At 42.0% G+C, this 18560-nt stretch overlaps 2 long non-coding RNA genes across 3 annotated transcripts in view; one reads left to right on the top strand and one right to left on the bottom strand.

The window, feature by feature from the left end:
• The first annotated feature begins 276 nt into the window (after positions 1-276).
• Positions 277-6914, top strand: LOC129928604 (uncharacterized). 2 transcript variants are annotated; one of them, XR_008780048.1, is made up of 4 exons: positions 277-421; positions 758-875; positions 3888-3962; positions 6472-6914. It is a non-coding gene; the product is annotated as an uncharacterized LOC129928604 (long non-coding RNA). The 2 variants fall into 2 exon arrangements; XR_008780047.1 differs by lacking the exon at positions 3888-3962.
• LOC129928603 (uncharacterized) overlaps positions 6791-18560 on the bottom strand; it is a 64230-nt gene continuing 52460 nt past the window's right edge. Inside the window, exon 3 of the long non-coding RNA XR_008780046.1 lies at positions 6791-6988. This is a non-coding gene — a long non-coding RNA (uncharacterized LOC129928603). The remainder of the gene's footprint in view (positions 6989-18560) is intronic.

Below are 18560 nucleotides of genomic sequence, written 5' to 3'. Positions count from 1 at the left end.
AGCATAGGTACAGGGTGTGAATATGTGATCAGGTGTCACTTTTAGAGAGGCCGGTGGAATGTTGAACCAAGGACATGATATAAATACTTAAAAAGTAGAGAGAGAGAGACATACGCACATACACACATAACCTATAGGGCCTACATAGTACATAATTACCGGAAAAGTTTTCTATAGTAAAATGATGAGTAGAGTGTTTACTTTTTTTTTTTTTTTTGAATGTAATTTATAAGATAAGATAATGTGTGTCACGAATCACAAACAGATCATGCCTAGCAAACGTATGTAATGGAGAATCAGTTCGTTACTTTCCCTAAAAACGCCCAGCATTCTCTATAGGCCTATTTACATGAGTGCTTTTTTGTTTTGTTTTGTGACGGTACGCAGCGGTACGTCGTAATGGCGCCTTTTTCAATGTGGGGTAAAAATTATTACTTTTCTTGTATTTTAAAGTTTATTATTAATTTATTAGTAGTTCACAGTTAGGCTGTGTACCGGCACCTATTTTGTTTTCCTTTATATGGTTCCCGGCCATTTCATCCCCTGCTATTTTCGTCATCTGATCATTGTATGTAACAAATAGTAATTGTACAAATCATGAAATGAGAAATATTTAATATATTCATTTTTTATTTCAATGACAAAAAGTGTAACACGTTAGATAAGAATACAATTCAATGCCATTAAAACTATAAAAATTTAAAATGTATAAATTGGTCATGTCAAAAAAAAATGTTTTTGTGTTCACCTACACCAGTAAGAGGTTTGTTTCTTGCCAGTGATGCATATATCTTCCTTGGACGTCCCGGCGCTAGCCTGTAAAACTGAGGCCTTACGTCGTAAATGGTCGTACTTCCACCACACCTTGGTCTTTGGTAAGTTATCAGCGGCACGGTCATAAGTATTCTAATCACACTTCTATCTCTCAAATGATTTTCACTACTTCCACCAAACCTTGGCCTTTGATCATTACGTCATGCACAGGATAATATTATAATATTATATCGCCAGATCCAATAGAAGCGCTATATTTAAGTACACATCCAGATGTACAATACCTAAGTAAGATTTCTCATCAAGAATGCCAAGTGGAAGAGGAAACGTCAAAAAGTGTCAAAAAGCATTCGACATCATCCTATTTATAGATTAGATGAAATGAGGACTTCAAAGTCAAAGCCTTAACAGCAATGGAATAGAAAAATATTTAATTGGGGATGAAATGACCGGGTATGAAGTGACCGGGGCCCAAGGGTCTTAATTTAGTGCATTAAAAATAAAATAACAACTTTTAAGTAAAGGGAATAATTGAATCTAAAATGTTTATATTAAAATGTTACAAATATACACATATGTGTAGCCAGGATTTTATTGGGGGGGGGGGTGGAGGTAGGTGTGTATGTGTTTGTGTGCACTGGCGGATCCAGGGGGGGGGGCGGTAGGAGCGATCGATTTAATTAAATTTAGTTACACAATTTGTATTTATGTTAATAATATATGCTATTTATTTATATTTCAACCTATTTTTAGATCCCCCCCCCCTCAGGAATGTTGGCCGATTTGGTGAGGTCGGGAGGGGGTGATGGCATCGATCATGTTTTTTCAGCATGTTTTTTCAGCGGCGTTCCTCAAAGTTATTCCAAATCGGTTGTATTTGCGATGTAGTAAGAGCATGTTAAATCATATTAGAATATTTTTCAAGTAAAACATTATTCAAAAGGTCCTATCTTAATAGAATTAATAATAAACTGTAGATGTCAGGAAAATGCGTTTCTGTAGTGAAGAATGCAATGGGGGAGCTTACAGCTTACTAGGCCTCAGACCCCCAGACTCCCTAGCTGTTAAGAGTAAGGCCTCAGACCCCCAGACTCCCTAGCTGTTAAGAGTAAGGCCTCAGACCCCCAGTCCCCTAACTGTTAACAGTAAGGCCTCAGACCCCCAGACTCCCTAGCTGTTAGGAGTAAGGCCTCAGACCCCCAGACTCCCTAGCTGTTAAGAGTAAGGCCTCAGACCCCCAGACTCCCTAGCTGTTAGGAGTAAGGCCTCAGACCCCCAGACTCCCTAGCTGTTAAGAGTAAGGCCTCAGACCCCCAGACCCCCTAGCTGTTAAGAGTAAGGCCTCAGACCCCCAGACCCCCTAGCTGTTAAGAGTAAGGCCTCAGACCCCCAGACTCCCTAGCTGTTAAGAGTAAGGCCTCAGACCCCCAGACTCCCTAGCTGTTAGGAGTAAGGCCTCAGACCCCCAGACTCCCTGGCTGTTAGGAGTAAGGCCTCAGACCCCCAGACTCCCTAGCTGTTAGGAGTAAGGCCTCAGACCCCCAGACTCCCTAGCTGTTAGGAGTAAGGCCTCAGACCCCCAGACTCCCTAGCTGTTAAGAGTAAGGCCTCAGACCCCCAGACCCCCTAGCTGTTAGGAGTAAGGCCTCAGACCCCCAGACCCCCTAGCTGTTAGGAGTAAGGCCTCAGACCCCCAGACCCCCTAGCTGTTAAGAGTAAGGCCTCAGACCCCCATACCCCCTAGCTGTTAGGAGTAAGGCCTCAGACCCCCAGACCCCCTAGCTGTTAAGAGTAAGGCCTCAGACCCCCAGACCCCCTAGCTGTTAAGAGTAAGGCCTCAGACCCCCAGACCCCCTAGCTGTTAAGAGTAAGGCCTCAGACCCCCAGACTCCCTAGCTGTTAAGAGTAAGGCCTCAGACCTCCAGACTCCCTAGCTGTTAGGAGTAAGGCCTCAGACCCCCAGACTCCCTAGCTGTTAGGAGTAAGGCCTCAGACCCCCAGACTCCCTAGCTGTTAGGAGTAAGGCCTCAGACCCCCAGACTCCCTAGCTGTTAGGAGTAAGGCCTCAGACCCCCAGACTCCCTAGCTGTTAAGAGTAAGGCCTCAGACCCCCAGACCCCCTAGCTGTTAGGAGTAAGGCCTCAGACCCCCAGACCCCCTAGCTGTTAAGAGTAAGGCCTCAGACCCCCAGACCCCCTAGCTGTTAGGAGTAAGGCCTCAGACCCCCAGACCCCCTAGCTGTTAAGAGTAAGGACTCAGACCCCCTAGCTGTTAAGAGTAAGACCTCAGACCCCCTAGCTGTTAAGAGTAAGGCCTCAGACCCCCAGACCCCCTAGCTGTTAAGAGTAAGGCCTCAGACCCCCAGACCCCCTAGCTGTTAGGAGTAAGGCCTCAGACCCCCAGACCCCCTAGCTGTTAAGAGTAAGGACTCAGACCCCCTAGCTGTTAAGAGTAAGACCTCAGACCCCCTGACCCCCTAGCTGTTAAGAGTAAGGCCTCAGACCCCCAGACCCCCTAGCTGTTAAGAGTAAGGCCTCAAACCCCCAGTCCCCTAACTGTTAAGAGTTAGGCCTCAGACCCCCAGACCCCCTAGCTGTTAAGAGTAAGGCCTCAGACCCCCTGACCCCCTAGCTGTTAAGAGTAAGGCCTCAGACCCCCTGACCCCCTAGCTGTTAAGAGTAAGGCCTCAGACCCCCAGTCCCCTAGCTGTTAAGAGTAAGGCCTCAGATCCCCAGACCCCCTAGCTATCTAGAGAAAGGATCAACATGGCTGGTTTTTTTTTTCAAATTTTTTTTTCGACTGCGATCCTCAAAGCCTTAATCGAAATAATATGTGAGGTATCTTATTTTTTCCAGGAACAAATCGGTTCTATTCGGTAGTAAGTAAGTATAACGTCATATTAGAATATTAGTAACTTTGAGAGTTATATATATACTGTAAGCGCGTTTATGCTTAGGGTTAGGGTTAGAGTTTGGAAAAAAATCGCCCCCCCCCCCTTTGAAGTTCTGGATCCGCTAATGTTTGTGTGTGCGTGAGCGTATTCTGATATCTCTACAGTGCACTATCCTGTTATTAGTAAATTGAAGCTCAAACATTTAATCTGCTTTTCACAGCACTATACTATTGGTATTGGAGCCCAGCGACTGGTAGAAATTTGTAACCCCTGTTGGCTACGCTTATGGAATTCGGTGATTTTGTTTGCGTTATTTTTTGTTTTGTTTTATAGAAGAGGGGATTTTTAACTTCAAAACCCCTCTTGGCTGCATAGACAGGCTTTTGTTTTAGGTCAGTGTTGAGGCTTTCTAAAACGAATGCCCGCTGAAATCATCGTCCTGCAGGAGGTTTGGACTAGGTAGATTAAATAGATTATCATCAACATGTTTCGGGTGTTCCTTCAAAAAGGGAAATAACTAATTCATTATAAAGGAATATAGTTGTAAGTGGGAGTTATTTTCCTTAGACAACATGCAGTCACATACCTGAAGTCCGTTGAAGATAAATAATTTCTCGCTCTCTATGCAAATTTAAATTTCTTTTTTTTTTACTTTAAAAAAATTATAATGGTCAAACTAGAGTTTTCCCAGTGTGGCCAGTGAGCAATATACAGCAACTTTCAAATTTCTAGGAAAATCGTTAGAGCCGTTTTCAACATTTAGCTCTAAAGTTATTTAGTTTCTCATATTATGGGGAAAATGTATAAAGTTTTGAATGTAATTTTCTTTAATAATGTGTCTGATACAATGTTTGGTGTGACAGGTGGATACAGTTTCTGCTTTTTAAGAACCTTTTTAGAACAATGAATCAGCTGATGAGAAGCACAATGTTGAAGCACAAATAAAAACTTTGCCATGAATTTCTTTTAAAGGAAAGCTTAATCAAGTTACAAGTACAGAGGGGCTGGAAAAGGTCATTTGCCTATTTAAAAAATGCGAAAGAAAAACGAAAAACTGATAAACATAGTGTTTAGAACTTAGTGAACATTGTCAACTGCTGTAAGAAAGTCTAATAACTATCAATATCAATAGTAAAATCACTAAATTTAGAGACACTTCAGTAAAGTAACAATAATACAAAGGTCACAATATACTTATGCCTATGTAAACTTTCATCAAAATGGCAAATCTGTTATCTAAGGACAGTTTTGTAACTTGAAGTTACAAGTAAGTTGAAGATAATCTACTTCCTAGTCCAAACCTCACACATCAGGCAAGGTATGAACCCAGGACCATCGAGACCAACAACAGTTCAGCGCGCAGACCAGGCAGCCAAGGCGTGAAGTAAATTACTCCTTTCAAATCTTGCAGATGTGCAGATGATGTGAAGGCTGTTTCTATGACCCAGTTGACATTGCCTGTTAGATGTTCACCTCGGGTTAAGAGGGGGAAAAAACACGTGAAACTCCTGATATAGAAACAGGAAGTAAGGATAACTAAATTGGTCCAGGGCAGTCAGTAGTATGTTTTGGTCCGGTCTGGACAGTAGTGACCTATAAAGTCGAGTAGTGACTTTGAGTTAAGTAGTATCTTTTGGGGCAGTCGAAGCCAGTGGTCACTTGAGACAGTACATATATTTCTAGTATTTGCGCTTTAGAGGCCAGCTGTAGCTTTAGAGGCCAGCTGTAGCTTTAGAGGCCAGCTGTAGCTTTAGAGGCCAGCTGTACTTTTTGTGGTCCTGAATGTTTCCTTTGCTTTATGTTTAGGGTTAGGGTGAGTTTTGTTTCATATTGTGAAGATAATTTTATATGGATTCGTTCGTATTTGTAATTGTAGTTTTATATTAGAACTTCGAAGAATTTCTGTTATTTGTTTTCTAAGGTATGTCTGTTAGGCTGAACTTCGTGCTTATGTATCAAGCAAAAAAAAAATAAACACGCACATAATTGCAATTAAAATTACACTTTACTACCTAGAGAATTTATTTACCTTTACCTATCCCTTAGACCGTTGGGGCACCACGCAAGATTCGTCGACCATCCTTCTCCATTTCTCTCTGTCCTTAGTGTCATGCCCGTCCATTCTTTTATGTTGTCCTCCCATCGCTTTCTCTGTCTTCCCCTCCTTCTTTTTCCTGGTACTGTTCCCTGAAGGAAGGTCTTAGCGAGCCCCGAAGATATTGTGATATGCATTTTTTTAAAGATAGTTAGCAGGTCATCATGGGGTATGTATTAATAAATAATCAAAGTCAGGACATACGGAGAAAGGCAAACACCACTGAACACTTCCAGATAACTGTGATTTTGTTCAATATCTTTGCTTGTTGCTTGCTGCTTCTTTCATTGTCTTCTTCATTCATTTTTTGAGGTTCTATTTAGCAATGTATTTACAGATTTGTGAAATATTCTATTAACACTAACAATAAACAATTTAGTTTTATTCTATAGATTTGTAAAATATTCTATTAACCTAAGACAAGTAAATTTTATGTTGCAATGCAGATTTGGAGTCAGAGCAGATTACATATTTCTCATTTCTAATGCTTTGACGGCCATAAGTGCAAGCGAAATTGCATGTAATTCGGCCGATTAAATGTTCTTTGTTTACGATTGGTGAATGAGGTCCATGAAGAGAAGCATATCCTAAAACAGAGCGTGGATGATTTTGTTCATATTTCTCTTCAAATTGGTATTTTCTTTGTTTGTATTTAATTTGTTTTTGTTGGAAAATCACTTTTATTCTTAATATTTCAACTGTTCAACAGATGGCGTTTGGTGTGCTTAATTGTGCGAAAACAAGTGCGACTGTTTTTTGTTCCACTTTGACACATTCAGCTGCCGTCAACACGATACACGTCTGGAAGGTCTCACACTGTTTTCTACAATTAGTTTTACCCATACTGTTAATGCACTTTAATGGATAATTTTTTATTTTTTTTTTTAAATTCCCAATCAGAAGTGAACCATAATTGCATTTTCATATGTTTTGATTTGTAACGTAACACAACATACCACAGATAAAACTTATAGAACAAAATTTTTTTTTTTATTTATTTCACTTTTAATGACTATTCAGTGAATGTAGATCTATTGATCTAGATACAATCAACAATGCTTATGTATACAGAAAACAACATAATAAATAAAATAGGAAAATGTACAAAAGCAAAGAAAAAAAATTAAATTAAAATTTAAAAAAATCCAGATATTGACTAGTGACTTGATTTGGTTTCTAGTTTCTCAACCTTGTCTGAATAAGAATAGCTAATGTTCTTGCTTAATCTGTGGAAGAATAGGTATAATTATGAATTAAATTCATATCCCAGTGGAGATCTTTTTAAAAAGAAGGAAGTAGAACTGGGATGGTAAATTTGAATATACAAGAAACTATTGCCTTGAAGAATGTGACAATATACGCCGCTATTTTGCAGGGCCGGCCTTTCTATTACAAACTCTTAATTTTACTTATTATCCGTATCCCTACCCAAACTGGGCCCCGCGAAATCCACAATGGTTAAGTCTGGCCCTGCTATTTAGTGACAGGTGAATACTACTTGTTCTCACCCCCCCCCCCCCCCCCCAACACAATCTTTTTTTTTTTCGTCCGACTTGAAGTAAAGAAAAGATCAATTGTCCAAACTCTTCTGGCAGGGTGTATTTTTTTAGGGATTTAAAATGAGACAGCATTAAGAATTTTTTTTGTATGTTTCAGCTGGAAATGTTATGTTAATGTTCTGTTAATAAAACCAATTCACTCATGTATTCAGCCAGTCCTCAAAGACTGTTGCCCGGGGTGTGGCACGAGGAGCCATACATGAGCTAGGTAGTTGGGAATTTCAGGCTTTTGACTTGGCCAAGGAATAGGGCTGTCATTCACCTTTCCCAAATACCACACACCCCGTTAGTAGTTAGCGCATGCGATTCTGTGATCCTTGAAGTGACAAATTAACTTGATCCAATTCTTTCTTGCACTTTAATGTCTGATCTGATCCAATCTTGATGCTGTCCCTTTGGTTGAGATTGTTAGTAGAATTAGTAGAAACTAATCAACAAAAAGACATGCCATTGACCTGATGGACTAATAGCTGAAAAAAATGTCATTAATGAACAAATTTATATTAGTTGCAATCAATACAACAAGAAGACAAAGCAACAATACACCATGATATAATTTCCTTAGGGACCAAATAGTAAGTACTGAAAATAAAAGCATTTCAAATATCAACAAATATAAGCACAGAAAAGAAATTATTGCTCAACTTCTTAACAATGGTCTGTGTTTGAGATTAGACTTGCTATGGGTATTTTTTTCTCTAACCATATCGTTTATTCATTTGGTCAGCAGTTTATGGTATTACTGTGGTGTCCAGCTTTATAGGAAAAAAAATAAAGATAGACAGCATAGTGTTAAAGCAAATGTTTGTTTTATGTTAGACAAATAGGCAAAACTAATAGGCGAACTACTAGTAGAACAAGGGATGGTGTAGGCGCAACGGAGCAGTGGTCGGCAGAAATCTAAAGTTAGAACATAGGCAGTCAGATCGGCAGAAATCTAAAGTTAGAACATAGGCAGTCAGATCGGCAGAAATCTAAAGTTAGAACATAGGCAGTCAGATCGGCAGAAATCTAAAGTTAGAACATAGGCAGTCAGATCGGCAGAAATCTAAAGTTAGAACATAGGCAGTCAGATCGGCAGAAATCTAAAGTTAGAGCATAGGCAGTCAGATCGGCAGAAATCTAAAGTTAGAACATAGGCAGTCAGATCGGCAGAAATCTAAAGTTAGAACATAGGCAGTCAGATCGGCAGAAATCTAAAGTTAGAGCATAGGCAGTCAGATCGGCAGAAATCTAAAGTTAGAGCATAGGCAGTCAGATCGGCAGAAATCTAAAGTTAGAACATAGGCAGTCAGATCGGCAGAAATCTAAAGTTAGAACATAGGCAGTCAGATCGGCAGAAATCTAAAGTTAGAACATAGGCAGTCAGATCGGCAGAAATCTAAAGTTAGAGCATAGGCAGTCAGATCGGCAGAAATCTAAAGTTAGAGCATAGGCAGTCAGATCGGCAGAAATCTAAAGTTAGAGCATAGGCAGTCAGATCGGCAGAAATCTAAAGTTAGAGCATAGGCAGTCAGATCGGCAGAAATCTAAAGTTAGAACATAGGCAGTCAGATCGGCAGAAATCTAAAGTTAGAGCATAGGCAGTCAGATCGGCAGAAATCTAAAGTTAGAGCATAGGCAGTCAGATCGGCAGAAATCTAAAGTTAGAGCATAGGCAGTCAGATCGGCAGAAATCTAAAGTTAGAACATAGGCAGTCAGATCGGCAGAAATCTAAAGTTAGAACATAGGCAGTCAGATCGGCAGAAATCTAAAGTTAGAGCATAGGCAGTCAGATCGGCAGAAATCTAAAGTTAGAACATAGGCAGTCAGATCGGCAGAAATCTAAAGTTAGAGCATAGGCAGTCAGATCGGCAGAAATCTAAAGTTAGAGCATAGGCAGTCAGATCGGCAGAAATCTAAAGTTAGAGCATAGGCAGTCAGATCGGCAGAAATCTAAAGTTAGAGCATAGGCAGTCAGATCGGCAGAAATCTAAAGTTAGAACATAGGCAGTCAGATCGGCAGAAATCTAAAGTTAGAACATAGGCAGTCAGATCGGCGAATAGGAACGACGAGGTAGTGGCAATCTGATGGCCAAAAAGATCATGGGTTAGGTGAAGTCCAATAATGGGCGGTCTTATCAGCGGATGTCTCTTATTAGGCGGGAAGGAACGGCGAAGTTTTGGCCATCTGATGGCCACAAAAAAAAAAAAAAAAGACCATCGGCGGAAAGAATATGTCTACTTAAAGGGCAGTTCTAATGGCAAAAGTAATATAAAATAAAAGTACGCGAAAAAGAGGAGTGATCGGTTCGGAAAAAATCTAAAGCTAGAACATGGGCAGTCAGATCGGCGAAGAGGAACGGCTAAGTAGTGACCAACTTATGACCAAATAGAAAGATAAGCTAATGGGTAGTTGGATTTGCAAAAACAATGTTTACTCATTTTACTCATGGGCAGGCCTAATAACAAAAGCGCTATAAATCGGTAGTAGGCCCAAAAGAGTTGTGGTAGGGTCGGAAAACTTGTTCGGTTCGGCGGGAATATAAAGTAAGAACATGGGCAGTCAGTACGGCGGATGTCTCATATTAAGTGAAAATGAACGGCGAAGTAGTGGCCAAATTATGGCCAATTAGAAAGATAAGATTATGGGTAGTTGGATCGGCGCAACGAAGGAGTGGACGGTTTGGCAGAAATCTATAGTAAGAACATGGGCAGTCAGATAGGCGGTGTCTCATATTAGGCGAGTTGGAATGGCGAAGTAGGCCAAGTAGATAGATAAGACCATGGGTAGTTGGATCGGCGGAAAGAATGTCTACTCATGGGCAGTCCTAATAGCTAAAATGTTATATTTCGGTAATAGTTTGGTATGGTCTAAAAAATAAAGATAGAACATGGTCTGTCACATCTCATATTAGGCGAGTTTGGGCGGCAAAGTAGTGGCTAACTTATGGCCAAATTTAAAGAGAAGACCATGGGTAGTTGGATCAGCGCAACGAAGGAGTGGACGGTTTGGCAGAAATCTATAGTAAGAACATGAGCAGTCAGATAGGCGGATGTCTCATATTAGGCGAGTTGGAATGGCGAAGTAGGCCAAGTAGATAGATAAGACCATGGGTAGTTGGATCGGCGGAAAGAATGTCTTCTCATGGGCAGTACTAATAGCTAAATAATATAATTCGGTAGTAGGCCCAACAAAGGTTTGGTAGAGTTGGAAAACTAAAGTTAGAACATGGGCAGTCACATCGGCGGATATCTCATATTAGGCGAGTTGGAGCGGCAAAGTAGTGGCTAACTTATGGCCAAATTTAAAGAGAAGACCATGGATCGGCGGAAAGAATGTCTACTCATGGGCAGTCCTAAGAGCTAAATGCTATAATTCGGTAGTAGGCCTAACAAAGGTTTGGAAGGGTAGGAAAACTAAAGTTAGAACATGGGCAGTCACATCGGCGGATATCTCATATAAGCCGAGTTGGAGTGGCAAAGTAGTGGCTAACTTATGGCCAAATTTAAAGAGAAGAACATGGGTAGTTGGATCGGGGGAAAGAATGTCTATTCATGGGCAGTCTTAATAGCTAAATGCTATAATTCGGTAGTAGGCCCAACAAAGGTTTGGTAGAGTCGAAAAACTAAAGTTAGAACATGGGCAGTCACATCGGCTGATATCCCATAATAGGCGAGTAGGAGCGGCAAAGTAGTGGCTAACTTATGGCCAAATAGAAAGATTAAACTATGGATAGTCCTAATAGCGAAAGTGTTTTCAAACAAAAGTAGGCAAAACGAAGGAGTGGACGGTTCGGCGGAAATATAAAGTAAGAACATGGGCAGTCAGTACGGCGGATGTCTCATATTAAGTGAAAATGAACGGCGAAGTAGTGGCCAAATTATGGCCAATTAGAAAGATAATATCATGGGTAGTTGGATCGGCGCAACGAAGGAGTGGACGGTTTGGCAGAAATCTATAGTAAGAACCTGGGCAGTCAGATAGGCGGATGTCTCATATTAGGCGAGTGGGAATGGCGAAGTAGGCCAAGTAGATAGATAAGACAAAGGGTAGTTGGATCGGCGGAAAGAATGTCTACTCATGGGCAGTCCTAATAGCTAAATGCTATAATTCGGTAGTAGGCCTAACAAAGGGCAGTCACATCGGCGGATGTCTCATATTAGGCGAGTTGGAGCGGCAAAGTAGTGACTAACTTATGGCCACATTTAAAGAGAAGACCATGGGTAGTTGGATCGGCGGAAAGAATGTCTACTCATGGGCAGTCCTAATAGCTAAATGCTATAATTCGGTAGTAGGCCTAACAGAGGTTTGGTAGGTTCGGAAAACTAAAGTTAGAACATGGGCAGTCACATCGGCGGATATCTCATATTAGGCGAGTTCCAGCGGCAAAGTACTGGCTAGTTTATGGCCAAATTTAAAGAGAAGACCATGGGTAGTTGGATCGGCGGAAAGAATGTCTACTCATGGGTAGTCCTAATAGCTTAATGCTATAATTCGGTAGTAGGCCCAACAAAGGTTTGGTAGGGTCGGAAAACTAAAGTTAGAACATGGGCAGTCACATCGGCGGATATCTTTTATTAGGCGAGTTGGAGCGGCAAAGTAGTGGCTAACTTATGGCCACATTTAAAGAGAAGACCATGAGTAGTTGGATCGGCGGAAAGAATGTCTACTCATGGGCAGTCCTAATAGCTAAATGCTATAATTCGGTAGTAGGCCCAACAAAGGTTTGGTAGGGTCGGAAAACTAAAGTTAGAACATGGGCAGTCACATCGGCGGATATCTTATATTAGGCGAGTCTGAGCGGACAAGTAGTGGCTAACTTATGGCAAAATTTAAAGAGAAGACCATGGATCGGCGGAAAGAATGTCTTCTCATGGGCAGTCCTAAGAGCTAAATGCTATAATTCGGTAGTAGGCCCAACAAAGGTTTGGTAGGGTCGGAAAACTAAAGTTAGAACATGGGCAGTCACATCGGCGGATATCTCATATTAGGCGAGTCTGAGCGGACAAGTAGTGGCTAACTTTAGGCCAAATTTAAAGAGAAGACCATGGGTAGTTGGATCGGCGGAAAGAATGTCTACTCATGGGCAGTCCTAATAGCTAAATGCTATAATTCGGTAGTAGGCCTAACAAAGGTTTGGTAGGGTCGGAAAACTAAAGTTAGAACATGGGCAGTCACATCGGCGAATATCTCATATTGGGCGAGATCAAGCGGCAAAGTAGTGGCTAACTTATGGCAAAACTTAAAGAGAAGACCATGGGTAGTTGGATCGGCGGAAAGAATGTCTACTCATGGGCAGTCCTAATAGCTAAATGCTATAATTCGGTAGTAGGCCTAACAAAGGGCAGTCACATCGGCGGATATCTTATATTAGGCGAGTTGGAGCGGAAAAGTAATGGCTAACTTATGGCCAAATTTAAAGAGAAGACCATGGATCGGCGGAAAGAATGTCTACTCATGGGCAGTCCTAAGAGCTAAATGCTATAATTCGGTAGTAGGCCCAACAAAGTTTTGGTAGGGTCGGAAAACTAAAGTTAGAACATGGGCAGTCACATCGGCGGATATCTCATATTAGGCGAGTCTGAGCGGACAAGTAGTGGCTAACTTTAGGCCAAATTTAAAGAGAAGACCATGGGTAGTTGGATCGGCAGAAAGAATGTCTACTCATGGGCAGTCCTAATAGCTAAATGCTATAATTCGGTAGTAGGCCTAACAAAGGTTTGGTAGGGTCGGAAAACTAAAGTTAGAACATGGGCAGTCACAACGGCGGATATCTTATATTAGGCGAGTTGGAGCGGCAAAGTAGTGGCTAACTTATGGCCACATTTAAAGAGAAGACCATAAGTAGTTGGATCGGCGGAAAGAATGTCTACTCATGGGCAGTCCTAATAGCTAAATGCTATAATTCGGTAGTAGGCCCAACAAAGGTTTGGAAGGGTCGGAAAACTAAAGTTAGAACATGGGCAGTCACATCGGCGGATATCTCATATTAGGCGAGTCTGAGCGGACAAGTAGTGGCTAACTTATGGCAAAATTTAAAGACAAGACCATGAGTAGTTGGATCGGCGGAAAGAATGTCTACTCATGGGCAGTCCTAATAGCTAAATGCTATAATTCGGTAGTAGGCCTAACAAAGGGCAGTCACATCGGCGGATATCTTATATTAGGCGAGTTGGAGCGGCAAAGTAGTGGCTAACTTATGGCCAAATTTAAAGACAAGACCATGAGTAGTTGGATCGGCGGAAAGAATGTCTACTCATTGGCAGTCCTAATAGCTAAATGCTATAATTCGGCAGTCCTAATAGCTAAATGCTATAATTCGGTAGTAGGCCCAACAAAGGTTTGGTAGAGTCGGAAAACTAAAGTTAGAACATGGGCAGTCACATCGGCGGATTTCTCATATTAGGCGAGTTGGAGCGGCAAAGTAGTGGCTAACTTATGGCAAAATTTAAAGAGAAGACCATGGATCGGCGGAAAGAATGTCTACTCATGGGCAGTCCTAAGAGCTAAATGCTATAATTCGGTAGTAGGCCCAACAAAGGTTTGGTAGGGTCGGAATACTAAAGTTAGAACATGGGCAGTCACATCGGCGGATATCTCATATTAGGCGAGTTGGAGCGGCAAAGTAGTGGCTAACTTATGGCAAAATTTAAAGAGAAGACCATGGGTAGTTGGATCGGCAGAAAGAATGTCTGCTCATGGGCAGTCCTAATAGCTAAATGCTATAATTCGGTAGTAGGCCCAACAAAGGTTTGGTAGGGTCGGAAAACTAAAGTTAGAACAAGGGCAGTCACATCGGCGGATATCTCATATTAGGCGAGTCTGAGCGGACAAGTAGTGGCTAACTTTAGGCCAAATTTAAAGAGAAGACCATGGGTAGTTGGATCGGCGGAAAGAATGTCTACTCATGGGCAGTTTTAATAGCTAAATGCTATAATTCGGTAGTAGGCCTAACAAAGGTTTGGAAGGGTCGGAAAACTAAAGTTAGAACATGGGCAGTCACATCGGCGGATATCTTATATTAGGCGAGTTGGAGCGGCAAAGTAGTCGCTAACTTATGGCCAAATTTAAAGAGAAGACCATGAGTAGTTGGATCGGCGGAAACAATGTCTACTCATGGGCAGTCCTAATAGCTAAATGCTATAATTCGGTAGTAGGCCTAACAAAGGGCAGTCACATCGGCGGATATCTCATATTGGGCGAGTTCCAGCGGCAAAGTAGTGGCTAACTTATGGCCAAATTTAAAGAGAAGCCCATGGGTAGTTGGATCGGCGGAAAGAATGTCTACTCATGGGCAGTCCTAATAGCTAAATGCTATAATTCGGTAGTAGGCCCAACAAAGGTTTGGTAGGGTCGGAAAACTAAAGTTAGAACATGGGCAGTCACATCGGCGGATATCTTATATTAGGCGAGTTGGAGCGGCAAAGTAGTCGCTAACTTATGGCCAAATTTAAAGAGAAGACCATGAGTAGTTGGATCGGCGGAAACAATGTCTACTCATGGGCAGTCCTAATAGCTAAATGCTATAATTCGGTAGTAGGCCTAACAAAGGGCAGTCACATCGGCGGATATCTTATATAAGGCGAGTTGGAGCGGTAAAGTAGTGGCTAACTTATGGCCAAATTTAAAGAGAAGACCATGAGTAGTTGGATCGGCGGAAAGAATGTCTACTCATGGGCAGTCCTAATAGCTAAATGCTATAATTCGGTAGTAGGCCCAACAAAGGTTTGGTAGAGTTGGAAAACTAAAGTTAGAACATGGGCAGTCACATCGGCGGATATCTCATATTAGGCGAGTTGGAGCGGCAAAGTAGTGGCTAACTTATGGCCAAATTTAAAGAGAAGACCATGGGTAGTTGGATCGGCGGAAAGAATGTCTACTCATGGGCAGTCCTAATAGCTAAATGCTATAATTCGGTAGTAGGCCTAACAAAGGTTTGGTAGAGTCGGAAAACTAAAGTTAGAACATGGGCAGTCACATCGGCGGATATCTCATATTAGGCGAGTTCCAGTGGCAAAGTAGTGGCTAACTTATGGCCAAATTTAAAGAGAAGACCATGGGTAGTTGGATCGGCGGAAAGAATGTCTACTCATGGGCAGTCCTAATAGCTAAATGCTATAATTCGGTAGTAGGCCTAACAAAGGTTTGGTAGAGTCGGAAAACTAAAGTTAGAACATGGGCAGTCACATCGGCGGATATCTCATATTGTGCGAGATCAAGCGGCAAAGTAGTGGCTAACTTATGGCAAAATTTAAAGAGAAGAACATGAGTAGTTGGATCGGCGGAAAGAATGTCTACTCATGGGCAGTCCTAATAGCTAAATGCTATAATTCGGTAGTAGGCCCAACAAAGGTTTGGTAGGGTCGAAAAACTAAAGTTAGAACATGGGCAGTCACATCGGCGGATATCTCATATTAGGCGAGTCTGAGCGGACAAGTAGTGGCTAACTTTAGGCCAAATTTAAAGAGAAGACCATGGGTAGTTGGATCGGCGGAAAGAATGTCTACTCATGAGCAGTCCTAATAGCTAAATGCTATAATTCGGTAGTAGGCCTAACAAAGGGCAGTCACATCGGCGGATATCTTATATTAGGCGAGTTGGAGCGGCAAAGTACTGGCTAGTTTATGGCCAAATTTAAAGAGAAGACCATGGGTAGTTGGATCGGGAGAAAGAATGTCTACTCATGGGCAGTACTAATAGCTAAATGCTATAATTCGGTAGTAGGCCCAACAAAGGTTTGGTAGGGTAGGAAAACTAAAGTTAGAACATGGGCAGTCACATCGGCGGATATCTCATATTAGGCGAGGTGGAGCGGCAAAGTCGTGGCTAACTTATGGCAAAATTTAAAGAGAAGACCATGAGAAATTGGATCGGCGGAAAGAGTGTCTACTCATGGGTAGTACTAAAAGCTAAATGCTATAATTCGGTAGTAGGCCCAACAAAGGTTTGGTAGGGTCGGAAAACTAAAGTTAGAACATGGGCAGTCACATCGGCGGATATCTCATATTAGGCGAGTCTGAGCGGACAAGTAGTGGCTAATTTATGGCCACATTTAAAGAGAAGACCATGGGTAGTTGGATCGGCGGAAAGAATGTCTACTCATGGGCAGTCCTAATAGCTAAATGCTATAATTCGGTAGTAGGCCCAACAAAGGTTTGGTAGAGTCGGAAAACTAAAGTTAGAACATGGGCAGTCACATCGGCGGATATCTCATATTAGGCGAGTCTGAGCGGACAAGTAGTGGCTAATTTATGGCCACATTTAAAGAGAAGACCATGGGTAGTTGGATCGGCGGAAAGAATGTCTACTCATGGGCAGTCCTAAGAGCTAAATGCTATAATTCGGTAGTAGGCCCAACAAAGGTTTGGAAGGGTCGGAAAACTAAAGTTAGAACAAGGGCAGTCACATCGGCGGATATCTCATATTAGGCGAGTTCCAGCGGCAAAGTAGTCGCTAACTTATGGCCAAATTTAAAGAGAAGACCATGAGTAGTTGGATCGGCGGAAAGAATGTCTACTCATGGGCAGTCCTAATAGCTAAATGCTATAATTCGGTAGTAGGCCCAACAAAGGTTTGGTAGGGTCGGAAAACTAAAGTTAGAACATGGGCAGTCACATCGGCGGATATCTTATATTAGGCGAGTTGGAGCGGCAAAGTAGTCGCTAACTTATGGCCAAATTTAAAGAGAAGACCATGAGTAGTTGGATCGGCGGAAACAATGTCTACTCATGGGCAGTCCTAATAGCTAAATGCTATAATTCGGTAGTAGGCCTAACAAAGGGCAGTCACATCGGCGGATATCTTATATAAGGCGAGTTGGAGCGGTAAAGTAGTGGCTAACTTATGGCCAAATTTAAAGAGAAGACCATGAGTAGTTGGATCGGCGGAAAGAATGTCTACTCATGGGCAGTCCTAATAGCTAAATGCTATAATTCGGTAGTAGGCCCAACAAAGGTTTGGTAGAGTTGGAAAACTAAAGTTAGAACATGGGCAGTCACATCGGCGGATATCTCATATTAGGCGAGTTGGAGCGGCAAAGTAGTGGCTAACTTATGGCCAAATTTAAAGAGAAGACCATGGGTAGTTGGATCGGCGGAAAGAATGTCTACTCATGGGCAGTCCTAATAGCTAAATGCTATAATTCGGTAGTAGGCATAACAAAGGTTTGGTAGAGTCGGAAAACTAAAGTTAGAACATGGGCAGTCACAACGGCGGATATCTCATATTAGGCGAGTTCCAGTGGCAAAGTAGTGGCTAACTTATGGCCAAATTTAAAGAGAAGACCATGGGTAGTTGGATCGGGGGAAAGAATGTCTACTCATGGGCAGTCCTAATAGCTAAATGCTATAATTCGGTAGTAGGCCCAACAAAGGTTTGGTAGAGTCGGAAAACTAAAGTTAGAACATGGGCAGTCACAACGGCGGATATCTCATATTAGGCGAGTTCCAGTGGCAAAGTAGTGGCTAACTTATGGCCAAATTTAAAGAGAAGACCATGGGTAGTTGGATCGGCGGAAAGAATGTCTACTCATGGGCAGTCCTAATAGCTAAATGCTATAATTCGGTAGTAGGCCCAACAAAGGTTTGGTAGGGTCGAAAAACTAAAGTTAGAACATGGGCAGTCACATCGGCGGATATCTCATATTAGGCGAGTCTGAGCGGACAAGTAGTGGCTAACTTTAGGCCAAATTTAAAGAGAAGACCATGGGTAGTTGGATCGGCGGAAAGAATGTCTACTCATGAGCAGTCCTAATAGCTAAATGCTATAATTCGGTAGTAGGCCTAACAAAGGGCAGTCACATCGGCGGATATCTTATATTAGGCGAGTTGGAGCGGTAAAGTAGTGGCTAACTTATGGCCAAATTTAAAGAGAAGACCATGAGTAGTTGGATCGGCGGAAAGAATGTCTACTCATGGGCAGTCCTAATAGCTAAATGCTATAATTCGGTAGTAGGCCCAACAAAGGTTTGGTAGAGTTGGAAAACTAAAGTTAGAACATGGGCAGTCACATCGGCGGATATCTCATATTAGGCGAGTTGGAGAGGCAAAGTAGTGGCTAACTTATGGCCAAATTTAAAGAGAAGACCATGGGTAGTTGGATCGGCGGAAAGAATGTCTACTCATGGGCAGTCCTAATAGCTAAATGCTATAATTCGGTAGTAGGCATAACAAAGGTTTGGTAGAGTCGGAAAACTAAAGTTAGAACATGGGCAGTCACAACGGCGGATATCTCATATTAGGCGAGTTCCAGTGGCA

The sequence above is a fragment of the Biomphalaria glabrata genome, chromosome 10 (genome assembly GCF_947242115.1).
Source record: "Biomphalaria glabrata chromosome 10, xgBioGlab47.1, whole genome shotgun sequence".
In the NCBI taxonomy this organism is placed as follows: domain Eukaryota; kingdom Metazoa; phylum Mollusca; class Gastropoda; family Planorbidae; genus Biomphalaria; species Biomphalaria glabrata.
This window is presented reverse-complemented; position numbering and strand designations above follow the sequence as displayed.